Source organism: Malus domestica, chromosome 07, assembly GCF_042453785.1.
Source record: "Malus domestica chromosome 07, GDT2T_hap1".
Lineage (NCBI taxonomy): Eukaryota > Viridiplantae > Streptophyta > Magnoliopsida > Rosales > Rosaceae > Malus > Malus domestica.
The window spans coordinates 26,914,511-26,927,875 of NC_091667.1; the positions used below are offsets into that span (position 1 = coordinate 26,914,511).

The 13,365-nt window shown below is 36.3% G+C and overlaps 1 pseudogene; it reads left to right on the forward strand.

Moving 5' to 3' along the window:
• The first annotated feature begins 10,728 nt into the window (after nt 1–10,728).
• LOC139197445 (3-ketoacyl-CoA synthase 19-like) lies at nt 10,729–11,718 on the forward strand (annotated as a pseudogene).
• Nucleotides 11,719–13,365: the final 1,647 nt, after the last annotated feature.

The following is a 13,365-nucleotide window of genomic DNA, read 5'->3' on the forward strand; positions in this document are numbered from 1 at the left end:
AACTTATATGATTTATTAATTTGACAACCGCACATTGTTGACGTATCGAATTAAATTTATATAAATTTAATGATGGTCTTTCGGTTCTCATGTGGATGCTTCGCCTCTATGACTTAGGTATAGAGAATTTTTGTCTTTTAAATAACTCTTCTCTAAACTGATTGGTAGAGAAGAATATATAGCTCTTCTCTGCACTGATATTAATTTGCAAGTTACTGTTATTGCATATATTTTTTCCTCATGTTATCTTTTCTTTTGTCAAAAAAATTATTGCGTTCTTTTTCTTTTTTGGGTTTATGTAGGAATACGAAAAAAAATTAAAGTGGATTTCAACAAATCAAGAATGGACACATATGATAGGAGCAATAATTTAGTTTTACATAAATAATATCTCCAGTTAATGCTTGACTTCACGCATAAAGACATTCTTGATTTCTTGGTTTATTAATTTGATACCTTTCATAATGTAGGTCACAAATTAAAAATAATTATAAGAACGTTTTTATGCATAACCAAATGTAATAAAGAAAAAAAAACCTCACAATGTAAAAGTACATTTTGCACGCGCATGAGAAGAGTAATTGAAAAGACGAAAACCTTTTATTGACAACCTTAAATTGGTTGAATAGGTTTTGGCAACATTAAATTGGATTACGAAAAGTATTGAAAATACAAAAACCTTCTATTGATTGTTAGACTTCGTGTGAATGACAATGAGATAACAACTAGGTTTCTTGAAATACATGTAAACTCATTGTGCGAGTTATGTGGTTGAAGGAATTTGAGATCCTTGGTATAATAGGAGTTGTGGAGTTTAGTTATTGTACAACCAAATTAACAGGAGTACTTGTAGGGTATTCACTGAGCTATAAGAGTCACGATGGGACTCGAATTTGCTATGAGGATAAAGTTTATCACCACTGCTGATAATAGGCCAGTATGTGTGGAACTCTGAGAGAATAATTTGGTATATATATACATATTGAAGAAGTCCCTACTTCCACACAATAAGACTCTCGAGAACTAAACCTATTTACTATAAAGATTATCACCGTGCTGGAAGTAGAAGACTGATTCACTTGCTCATTCAGTGGCAACAACATCAGGTAAGTCGTTTTGCAGATTGCATGTAGGGTCTTATACTGAGGTTGTTAATGGATGCAATCCTATCGCTACGTTGATTATGTTGATGGCTTGTGTGTGCTTAAATATTCCAACATGTGGTATCAGAGCCACTCAACGTGGCTAGGGTTCTTCACCCTCATTAAAGACTGATAGAGTTTTGATAAATGCAAAACCAAATATAATCCTGGACAAAATTATGGTTCTACTATATGTTCTTGCTTTATCAATTAGTGATTTACCTATCAATTAAAATATGATAATAGGCTACCTGGTGTTTCTCGAGTTGTGTTTGTTATGTTTTGCAGGAAACCTATTTTCATCAGATGAGGACAACGCTGGAAAGACCAGCAAAAATACAGAAGAAATTTTGGGTGCATAATATGCTTGTCAATAATGAACTGACAAACATAATATAAATTATAAACAAGGAATACAACATCTAATCTGCTCAAAAGTGTTTGGATTGTTGTTTTTGGCTTGTTGATCAACTGATTGGATATGTGGTTTATTTGTATTAAGTGAATAATAATCTACTCAAAAGTGTTTATTTATTCAAGTCAAACAAGTAAATCAATGTATAATGAATCATTAAACTGACAAGATTAAACTCTTCATCTGCTTGAAAGTGTTGAAGTTGTGTAAATTGCTCTTGTGTTTAATGACTTAGTTATACAAATCTAATATAAATGGTTTCTGTCTAAAGATGATACCATGGTTATATGACTTTGGATGGGGAAATATTGAAACAATAGTTTTCCTTGTTTGATAAATTTAGCTACTGAATAATATTATTTTCGTGATCTTCTTCAGCACCTCATATGATGTCTCTCAACTTCAACAATATAGAGACCTTGACTGGCTCTAACTTCAAGAAATGGAAGGAGGAAAACTACTTTTGATAAATTTAGCTATTGAATAATATTATTTTCGATGTGTGCTTAATAAGAGGATAGACTCAAAAAGGACAAGGCAGTGGATGTGAATTTTGTGCAAGCTGAAAAACACAAAAGGGACCATACTTTTGGTTCAACCATACCTGCTGGTAAGAAGAAAAAGAAAGAAAACTTTTCTTCATTTAAAAGTACTAACCCCTCTAAAGGATCTCACAAAATTAAGCCTATTAATGCCGAGATTAAGAAAGAAAAATAATGTTATTTTTGCAAAGAGACAGGTCACTTAAGAAAGAATTGCAGTGGATTCAAAAATTAGCTTGTCACTAAAGGTAAAATCATAAATGTTTTTGTATGTGTTGAATCAAATTTAGTTTTTATTCCACCTCAAAGTTGGTGGTTTAACACTAGGTGCTCCATTCATATAACTAATTCCTTGCAGGGATTCTAAAAAACAAGGGAGATAAACAATGAAATCTAGAATGTCTATGTAGGAAATGGGAGCAAAGTTGCTGTTGAATCCATAGGGAGAGTCGAATTAGTCCTTTCGTCTGGTTTTGTTTTAGAATTGAGTCCAGTCCTTTATGTACCTTCCATGAGAAGGAATTTGATTTCTGCATCTAAGTTAGTTAAGTCAGGCTTTACCTTTGTTGGTGACGATCATTGTGTGAAGTTTTACCATTCGAATGATATTAATAAATTGCTTGGGAAAGCTTATCTTGAAATCAATATGTGGCAATTAGACTGTTCATATAAAAATGAATACTTTAGTGTTCAAGCTGTTGGTTCAAAATCATTGTCCACTTCTGAAAAATCGTCCATGCTTTGGCAAAAAAGGTTGGGGACATATATCTAAAGAAAGAATCCTAATCTTGACAAAACAAAACATGTTGCCACAACTTGATTTTAGTGATTTCAAAGAATGTGTCGATTGTTTCAAAGGAAAACTCACCAACACTAGAAAATTAGGTTCAAACCTTAGTCAATCCCTGTAAGAAATCATACATACTCTCATATGTGGACCTTTTCCAAACAAAACCATTTGTGGAAAATTATATTTCATATCTTTTATTGATGATTTTTACGTTATGCATATGTTTATCTCATCTCGGAAAAATCTGAAGCTTTGGAGTGTTTTAAATCTTTTCTTTTAGAGGTTGAAAAACAAATTAAAATTGTGAGATCCGATAGGGGTGTTGAGTATTTTGGCAGGTACACTGAGGTTGGACAACAAAGGGGCATTTTGCAACTTATCTTGAACAAAACGGCATCGTAGCACAATATACCACCCCAGGGACTCCTCAGGGTGGCAGAAAGAAGAAATCGTACTCTCAAGGATAGGATAAGGTCTATGTTTACACACTCACATCTCTCTATTTTTCTTTGGGGAGAGGCATTGAAAACAGTAACATATATCTTGAACCGAGTGCCAAGGAAGTCTGTCAACTTGGTGCCATTTGAAGTAGGGACTGGAAGAAAACCGAGTTTCAACCATTTCCATGTTTGGGGATGTAAAGTCGAGGCAAGATTCTACAATCCAATGGAGAAGAAGCTTGATCCACGAACTACAAGTTATAGGTTCATTGGATACTCCAAAAGATTAAAGGGGTTTAAGTTCTATTGCCCTAACAGTCATTTCAAAATTATGGAGACACACAATGCTAAGTTTCTCGAGCATTTGGATGGAGATGATGATAGCTCTTCACATTTAATATCATTAGATTTTGAAAAACTACCACAAGAAGGTGAGTTGCTTGAGTAGCAAACTATTGCCGTGTGCATTCCTTTCGAGTCACCAACATTTCCTACACCTGATAGTCTCCCTGAGCAGCAAGTAGATGAAATGATGAATGATGACCAAATTCCCCATGATGAAGAGCAAGGTTTTAACATTGCAAACGTGGAAAATAATAATATTCATGATCACATAGATGGCATGGTTGTTGCACCGATTCAGGCACTAGTTAGAAAGTCACAGCGAGTTCGCAAGGCTGTTATGTTACCAGATTTTGTGTATCTTAATGAGGCAGAATATAATGTAGGTGATGATGATTATCCTACATCCTATCACGAAGCAATCTCAAGTACAAGATTAAAGTTATGGAATGAAGCCATGCATGAAGAATTACAGTCTATGGAGAAGAATAGAGTGTGGACCTTAGTACCAAAATCGACGGGGGTTCACAAACTCGTAGGTTGCAAGTGGGTCTTTAAAACAAAGAGAGACTCAGAGGGTAATATTGACAAACATAAAGCGAGACTAGTGGCAAAAGGCTTTACACAGAGAGAAGGAGTCGATTACGACGAAACTTTTTCTCCTGTCTCAACCAAAGACTTCATGAGAATAATACTAGCCCTCACAGCTCATTTTGATCTAGAACTTCATCAGATGGACGTTAAAACAACTTTTCTTAACGGGGATCTTGAAGAAGACATATACATGAGCCAACCACCAGGATTTGTTGAAAGGGGGAAAGAATTGATGGTTTGTAAGCTGAATAAATCGATTTATGGGCTGAAACAAGCTTCGAGGTAATGGAACAAAAAGTTTGATAATGTGATGGAGAAGTCAGGTTTTCAAGAGAATAAACTGGATGAGTGTGTGTACTTTAAAGTATGTGGTACCAAGGTAATATTCTTGGTATTGTATGTAGACGACATATTAATGGCGAGCTCGGATGTGTTTCTGTTACAATCGACCAAGGGCATGTTAGCTTAGCACTTCGATATGAAAGATTTGGGAAATGCTCGGTTTGTTTTAGGGATAAAAATCATTAGGGATCATACTAAAAGATCCCTTGGTCTTTCACAAAGACAATATATTGATAGGGTGACTAAAAGATTTAACATGGACAAATGTTCAAATGGAAAGCTACCTATTGGAAAATGAGTCAAGCTGACTTACGAGCAAGAATGATCTAGAGAAAGAAGGAATGAAAGACAAGCCGTATGCATCTCTAGTAGGGACCTTGATGTTCACATAAGTACGTACAAGGCCGGATTTAGCCTTCGCAGTAAGTGTATTGGGCAGGTTTCAATCAAATCCTGGTGTATCTCATTGGGTTGCAACTAAAAAGGTCTTGAGGTATCTTAAAAGAACTAGGGATTTTATGTTGATATACAGTCATGTGGACAAACTTGAGTTGGTGGCATTCTATGACTCTAACTTTGCAGGATGTATAGACGATAAGAGGTCAACTAACGGTTACATCTTCCTGCTAGCTAATGGAGCAGTTTCGTGGAAAAGTTCAAAGCAAAAGAGTATTGCTTATTCCGTGATGGAGGTTGAATTCATGGGGTCTTATGCAGCAACTCAACAAGCCATTTGGCTTAAAAATTTGATGAAGGGACTGGTGATTATTGACAATATTGAAAGGCCTCTCAAACTTTATTGTGATAATAAAGCTGCAGTCTTCTTTTCGAAGAATAATAAGTGGTCTTATGCGAATAGGTTAATGGACATAAAGTTTCTGAAAGTGAGAGATGAAGTGAAGAAGGGGACTATTGATATTAAGTATATCAACACAAGTTTGATGGTTGCTGATCTAATGACAAAGGCCTTACTAGTGGAAGTCTTCAAGAGGCATGTTTTTAACATGGGAGTAAGAGAGTCCTTTGATTCAGTTAATGAGTGGGAGTAAGCACTCTAAAGGCTGTGTTGAACTTATTTAGTTGTTTCTTTTGATGTCAGTAGCTAGTTGCAATGCAATGCGATAAATTATTATTGTTTTGATAATCTATGCATTTTATCATTTCAAATAGTTTTAGTACTGAAAGTAATTTTCAGTTTGTTTTGAGGAACAAACGTTTTGTTTGTTGGTTCTCAACATCGTGATTCTGGTAGTAACATAGTGTTTCATGATGAATGTGTATGTAATTATAGAGTATCAAGTACATGTTACTCATACTTGGGATTTCTATGGTTCTGCATTTTTCTTGAAATGACAGGTTACTAATTTGGTGATTGCAAGCTTTTGTAAACTCAATGAATGTTATACTTCGTATGAATTACAATGAGATAACAATTATGTTTCTTGAAATACACGTAAACTCATTGCCCGAGTTATGTGGTTAAAGGAATTTGAGATCCTTGGTATAATAGGAGTTGTGGAGTTTAGTTATTGTACAACCAAATTAATAGGAGTACTTGCAGGGTATTCATTGAGATATAAGAGTCACGATGGGAATTGAATTTGCTATGAGGATAGATTTTATCACCACTGCTGATAATAGGCCGGTATGTGTGGAACTCTGAGAGAATAATTTGGTGTATATATACATATTGAAGAAGTCCTTGCTTCCACACAATAAGACTCTCGAGAACTAAACCCTATTTACTAGTAGAGATCATCACTATGTGCTGGAAGTAGAAGATTGATTCACTTGCTCATTCAATGGCAGCAACATCAGGTAAGTCGTTTTGCAGATTGCATGTAGGGTTTTGTACTGAGGTTGTTAATGGATGTAATCCTATCGCTACGTTGATTATGTTGATGGCTTGTGTGTGCTTAAATATTCCAACATTGACAACCTTAAATTGGTTGAATAGGTTTTGGCAACCTTAATTGGCTTACAAAAAATATGAGTTGATGGTATAATATGGGAATCATAGTGAAGCTTTTTCAAACGAATATGTATGCCTTTTGAAGTTTTTTGTAGTAAAGATGTCTTTATGCATGCACAATTATGGAACCGAAAAAAGAATTATGTATACTGCGTGTAACGCATTGTGATGTAAAAAAAGCCTTTCGCAAGCGCAAGGCGCTTGCAAAAATTAAGGCTAGTTTACTATAAAATCATCTCAAAAGCTGGTTGGTTTGACCATTCAATATTAACAAATATACATGTCCTTCATAATATTTATATTATTGACACGAAAATTACATAATTGTCAACGTCGTTTTGATATGTTTGTCAATACAAATTTACATGGCAAACAAATAGCAACGTAACGTCATTTTATATTGTGGTCTGACCAAGGTATTTCCCTTTAGCAGAGAAATGATAAGCGGATGAAAACAAAACATCGTTTAGCTATTTCCATTTCCTTTTTCGTATTTAGCAAAAAGCGGCATGGTTCACTTGATCATAACGACTTGTTTTCAAAGAAATTAAGAATCAAGGATTTCAATGTCACCTATTACAGAACGTGGACTAGAATATTAGGAGAGCATTTAGTTTATAAAACAAATAAGGATGCACATATATTGGTTTATTTATTTATTAGTATTCTAAGTTACACGGGTTGGTTTGGTATTGTTGTGCTTTTTAAAAAAACTGATTCTGTTGTGCTGTGAAAATTAACAGCTATAAAAAAAGCAGTAGAGTGTTTGGTAACTTTTTTTGTAAAAGCGCTTTTAACAAAAAAAAACACTGTTTAAATGTTTGGTAAACTTTTATATAAAACTGATGTGACGATGTTAAATGATCAAAAAGGGTATGATGTTAGATGTTATACTTTTTTATTCATAATGTAACTCTTTCTAGAAGCATCCAATTTTCTCTCTGCCCCCTCTTCTCTTTTCCACATCTTCCAGACACTTCTCCACACCTCCAACCATCCCCCACTGTAGCACCCTTGAGACCAAGATGATCTCCCCAAATTTGATAATTTATTTTCTAAATTTGGTTGGGCTTGATTATGTAATTACAGTAAAAGCATATGCAAATTTGGTGATAATAAGGTTTGGAGTGTGAGGGTTCAGCGACTCAGAGTTGATGAAGCTCAAAATTTTGAGAAGGTGTGGGGGTTCAGCGACACCAAGGGCTACGGCTTCATCACCCCCTAAGACGGAAGCGAGTATTCACCAGTCATCGGTAAGATCCGACGGCTTCCACACCGTCGTTGAAGGCGAGTCTATAGCAGTAGTTTTGAATTTGGTAGTGGTTGTGGATTCGAGAGAAAATATAGGAGGTAGGCTGCGGCTATGGTGGGTTGCATTCTTGAAGCAGTTTTCTGCAGTTTTTTAAAGCAGGGTTATAGCAGCTTCCTGATTTCTGCTTTTTATCACCTCGCTTCAAGAAAAAGCTGCTTTATTTTTTAGTTACCAAACACTTGAAGGATCCAAATTTTTTTAAAAAGCTACTTTTTAATTAAGCACCGCAATGCTAAACTGGGGCTTAGTACTTGGAAATAAGCTTTAAGAAAAGACATAGAATACTTGAAACCAATGGAAGTCTTGGCACAAAATCAAGCACAATGGTGTCCTAGGATTCATACAGCTGATCTCACTTAGTGAGATAAGATTTTATTATTGTTGTAGTATCCTAAGCTACATGAGAGTTTCAACATTAATGGCAGTGCTAGTAAGTTGAGGAATATTCTATCCGTCAAGGCAATTTCCTTGTTGAGTTTTAATAACCAATTTTTCTTACAAGTGTTCGTATATTTCTTTTACCTCAATCCAACCTAATAATACCATCAAATTCATCATACCATTTTCGGATAGAAAATGTTATTGGCACTCCAAAAATCTCATCCTACACTCCTCTTAAGTGTATTTTTCTTTCTAAATATAGAAAGTTTACAGTATAAAATGAAAAATTTGAAATGCCAATAATAATTCTTTTTTCAAATACCTTATAACAAACGTAATCAAGTTAAATCTTGCTACTTCAATTTATACTGGCGCCACTAGATAGCTGGCTCCTCTGGTCGATGTGGGACTTATGCAGCATAGTTGTTGTTCAACGGTCATCTATACCTACAAAAGCATTCATACTTGTCCATGATGCTTCCATCACATTTGTCATTTTTCACTTTCTCCAAGTCTTTTCCACGGCTCAATCCCGATTTGTACATTTGCTCATTTCATCTTTATCCCCTTAAAAATCCTCACCTATTTTCGTATCAACTCCACCAAATTAGTCTGTAACGGGAAATGTTGTAATCCAAAGCAATTATGCCCACCTCAATGTCCAAAAACTCTGAGATTGTGTCAATACATTCATAAAAAAAAGTATGAGAAAAGTCGTCATTTTACTAAATATAATATTATTTTAACAATTTTAACTGTGTATAAACCGAGTTTTATATATGTGCAGGTTTTAAGTTGTGTAATGTGGCGTGTCCGAAATTATCAGCCCAAACTAACATGAAATCAGTTTTAATTTTGAACCCAAGAATTTTAAAGTTTCTTGCAAAACGTACATAAAGTCTAATGAGTGATCTCCAATCCAACCCGAGAGAACAAACGACATAGCTCCACGATTAAAATTGTAAGTCCCGAGCCAAGTTTCAATGAAGAAGACATTTCCCATGCATTGTTCAATCCCTTAATTTGTTAAAAAAGTGATAAGAAAAATACCTTATTCAATGAAGAAAAGACTAGTCCACACAATATTTGAGTGGAGAAAGCTAACACACGACAACTTGTATATAAGAGATTTTTCAGTGCCGGAACATGGTTCGGTATATTAAATGTCATAATACAAGTGGTTGAATACTTGAAAATAAAAATTAAACACTTATATTATAACATTTAGCGGCCCGAGTCGTGTTCTGACATACTGAAAATTTTCTCCAAGCATATAAGGTGCTAAATGTCAAAGCTTTCTTACCCTACTAATTATTATTAGTGATTGGCCTAACTACTACCTAACTATACACCTTAATGAGGCCTACTACATTATACTCTAGTTCTTTCTTAAACATCTATTTATAAGATAAATAGATCGTTGAAAAACTGATCGTTTGACACTTACCAGTGGGGATCCTGATGGCAACGTGTTTGCTGGCTCTTTTCTATGGTTTCTCCTGCCTCTGTAAGTTTCTTCTCAGAAGGAGAGACCAGCTGGCCAGGCCCATGCCCAGTGCTATCAGGGCGACCGTTTGAGGCTAAAAAAAATTAGGGGCACCAAAATTATTAGGGTGGATATTTATATATGTTTTTATAAGAGTATAAATTTATAAAACTTGGTTCAATTACAAAGAAATTTAACTAGAACTAGTGGTTTTGTTGTTTGAAATTAATGAGGAGGTCTTGGGTTCAAAACACCATGGGTGCTTATTTACCATTCAATTTTTACAAATTTCTTTTCATAAGAGTATAAATATATAAAATTGGCTAAATGATCAAGAAGTTTAATTAGAATAAATGGTTTTTGTTGTTTAAAATTAACGACAGGTCCTAAGTTCGAAATGCTAAGTCCATGTTTATTCTTTTCAATTTTTACGAATTTTTGTTTGGTTCTTAATTTAATTTTAATTAGTAGTTATTAGCTATGTGGGTTGTTATTTTTAAAAATTTGTTCCAATTCAAGTCTAATCTTTAACAAAGAGTAATGCGTTGAGCAAATTTTTCCAAATTGCAAATCATATGACGCGTCATTAAAAAGTTTAGTTTAGTTACCATTTATTACTTATACATATCAATTAAAGACTCAAAAACATCATTATTTTTTTAATCCCACATTGACAAGGTTAGTAAATAAGAAAAAAACATCTCACGATTTATACAAAAACATTTTAAAAGTTCAGATGGAAAACGAAACTCATATCTACTTGTAAACCTGAAGTTTTTTCGTTTCATTCACACGATACAAAATAAATTAGTTTTTCTATGTTTCTAAATTATTAAGTTTGAAGTGATTTTCTAAGTATAATTTTATCGACATCTTACGTGTGAAAACAAATAATTTTTTTATATAAAGTTAGGGCACATTTTTGGACGTCGCCCTGGGCCTCAAAAATCTCTAGACTAGCCTGGAGACCAGGCTTGCTGTCTGCTGGCCTATGAGTGCCACATGCCACCAGACGACCTGAAGCTCAGCACTGATTCATGCGTGAAAATCGTCTTGCAGAACAGGAATCTGGGACTGGAAGAATTCAGGTTTCTCTTGAAAACTATTACCCATTCGGGCATTGGCGAGGAAACTTACTGCGCAAGAAACATCATCCAAGGCCGAGAAGAAACTGCAACCCTAGAAGATGAACTTGCGGAGATGGATGGCATCATCTTTGACGCGCTGGACAAGCTTTTTGCTTGGGCCACCTCAATTTCTCCATCGCAAATCGACATTCTTGTCGTCAATGTGTCGATGTTCTCCCCTGCACCCTCCCTATCGTCACGTATGGTGAATCGTTACAAGATGAGGGACGACATCAAGAGCTTCAACCTCTCAGGAATGGGCTGCAGTGCGACCCTCATTGCCATTGACGTTGTACAAAACTTGTTCAAGTCTCCCAAGAATGCGAATGCCATCGTCGTAAACACGGAATCGTTGGCTCCTCATTGGTATTGCGGCGTGTAAAAATCCATGATGCTCACAAACTGTCTCTTCCGCTCGGGAGGGTGCGCGATGCTGCTCACGAACAACCGAAGCCTAAAGAACCAAGCCAAGCTGAAATTAAATCATTTGGTACGAATGCACACCGGCTCGAACGACGAAGCATATAACTGTTGCATACAGGTGGAAGATGAGAGTGGAAATCGAGGTTTCCGCCTTACCAAATACCTAGTAAAAGCAGCAACTCTGGATTTGAAGCTGGTTTGAAGTGCAACAATATTGTGTGGGAAGTGATGAAGGACTTGGATGATGTCAATGTGTGGAAAGACTGCATAGATAGTTACCCTAGGGATCAAAACCAAGTCAATCCGTTCATTGAAAAGTATGGCTGGATCAATGATGATTATCTAAGCTTTGTTAGGTTTGACATGTCCCTATTCGCTATTGAGTAATGCTACACTTACAACATTTTTCATATTACATTTATATCATTTATCTAATAGAAGTAGGACCCACCAACTCATGTGGATCTCATCTCTTTTAGAAAAATGGTAAAATATTTGGTATGAAAAATGCGGTAAGAAGATGAAGCATAGAAAAGCATAGAAAAGCAGTAGGCCCAGACGATATACCAATCGAAGTGTGGAAAGTTTTGGGAGAGACAGGTATAACATGGCTTACTAACCTTTTCAATAGGATTTTGAAAACGAAGAAGATGCCGAATGAGTGGCGAATGAGCACTTTGGTGCCTATCTACAAGAATAAGGGCGATGTACAAAATTGCATGAACTATAGGGGTATTAAGCTAATGAGTCATACAATGAAGCTCTGGGAGAGGGTCATTGAGCATAGATTGAGGCAAGAGACACGGGTTTCGGACAACCAATTCGGGTTCATGCCAGGGCGCTCAACCATGGAGGCAATCTATCTCTTACGAAGATTGATGGAAAGATATAGAGATGGGAAAAAGGATTTACACATGGTCTTTATAGATTTGGAAAAAACGTATGATAGGGTCCCAAGAGACATTCTTTGGAGGATTTTAGAGAAGAAAGGAGTACGAGTAGCATATATCCAAGCTATACAGGATATGTATGAAGGAGCAAAGACTGCCGTAAGAACTCATGAAGGACAAACCGAAAGCTTTCCCATAACTGTAGGATTACATCAAGGCTCATCCTTAAGTCCTTACCTTTTTGCGTTGGTAATGGATGAGTTAACAGGACATATTCAAGGTGATATTCCTTGGTGTATGCTTTTCGCAGACGATATAGTGTTGATAGATGAAACTCAGGAAGGGGTAAATGCAAAGCTTAACCTTTGGAGAGAAGTGTTGGAATCTAAAGGTCTTCGCCTAAGCCGATCAAAGACAGAATATATGGAGTGCAAGTTCAGTGCAAATGGAGGCCAAAACGAGTTAGGGGTGAGGATCGGAGATCAAGAAATACCAAAGAGCGACCGTTTTCGTTACCTAGGATCTATCTTGCAAAAGAACGGAGAATTAGATGGAGATCTCAACCATAGAATACAAGCTGGATGGATGAAGTGGAAGAGTGCATCCGGCGTGTTGTGTGACCGCCGTATGCCACTGAAGCTCAAGGGAAAATTTTATAGGACGGCAATAAGGCCGGCGATGCTGTATGGCACAGAATGTTGGGCGGTGAAGCATCAATACGTACACAAAATGGGTGTAGCGGAGATGAGGATGCTTCATTGGATGTGTGGGCACACGAGAAAGGATAAGATTAGGAATGAGGATATCCGGGGTAAAGTAGGAGTAGCCGAAATTGAAGGAAAGATGAGAGAAAATCGGTTACGGTGGTTTGGACATGTGCAAAGAAGGCCTACTGACGCTCCGATTAGAAGATGCGACTATGGGACAGAGGTTCAGGGCCGAAGGGGCAGAGGAAGACCTAGGAAAACTTTGGAAGAGACCCTAAGAAAAGACTTAGAGTACTTGGATCTAACGGAGGACATGGCACAGGACAGAACACAATGGCGTTCTAAGATTCATATAGCCGATCCCACTCAGTGACTTGGATTTTCCAAGTCTCCAACCAAGAAGTTTTCCTCACTCGGGAAATTAAGGGAACACTACCTCAACCTATATGCTCCACTCACA